This window comes from Ailuropoda melanoleuca, chromosome 8 (assembly GCF_002007445.2).
Source record: "Ailuropoda melanoleuca isolate Jingjing chromosome 8, ASM200744v2, whole genome shotgun sequence".
Lineage (NCBI taxonomy): Eukaryota > Metazoa > Chordata > Mammalia > Carnivora > Ursidae > Ailuropoda > Ailuropoda melanoleuca.
In genome coordinates this window covers 119,742,669-119,743,030 of record NC_048225.1, presented here as the reverse complement: position 1 = coordinate 119,743,030, position 362 = coordinate 119,742,669, and positions in this window count along the sequence as shown.

Here is a 362-nt window from a genome sequence, read left to right as displayed (position 1 = left end):
GATAGAGACAGCCATTTTTTTTTTTTTTTTTTTTTTTTTTTTTTTTTTTTTTTTTTTTTTTTTTTTTTTTTTTTTTTTTTTTTTTTTTTCACGCTCGAGTCTGGTGGGAACCCGGCGCGACCGTCTGGGGTAGCCTGGGGGCTAGGAGAGCAGCTGTATCTTAGGCTGGTCGGTTATTTGTAATGTGGTTTGTTAGATTAGAGTTAGGCTTGAGCTCCCCTAGTACCATACCTTGAGGAAGCCTCCAGGAGCGGCTCGTAATGCAGTGGATTTACGTCTTTCCCCAGATGGATTTGCTCTGGAAGCTTTTCTTTTCCACCACCATGTGTAGGGAGGCTACTCAAGGAAACCCCTCCGCCCCG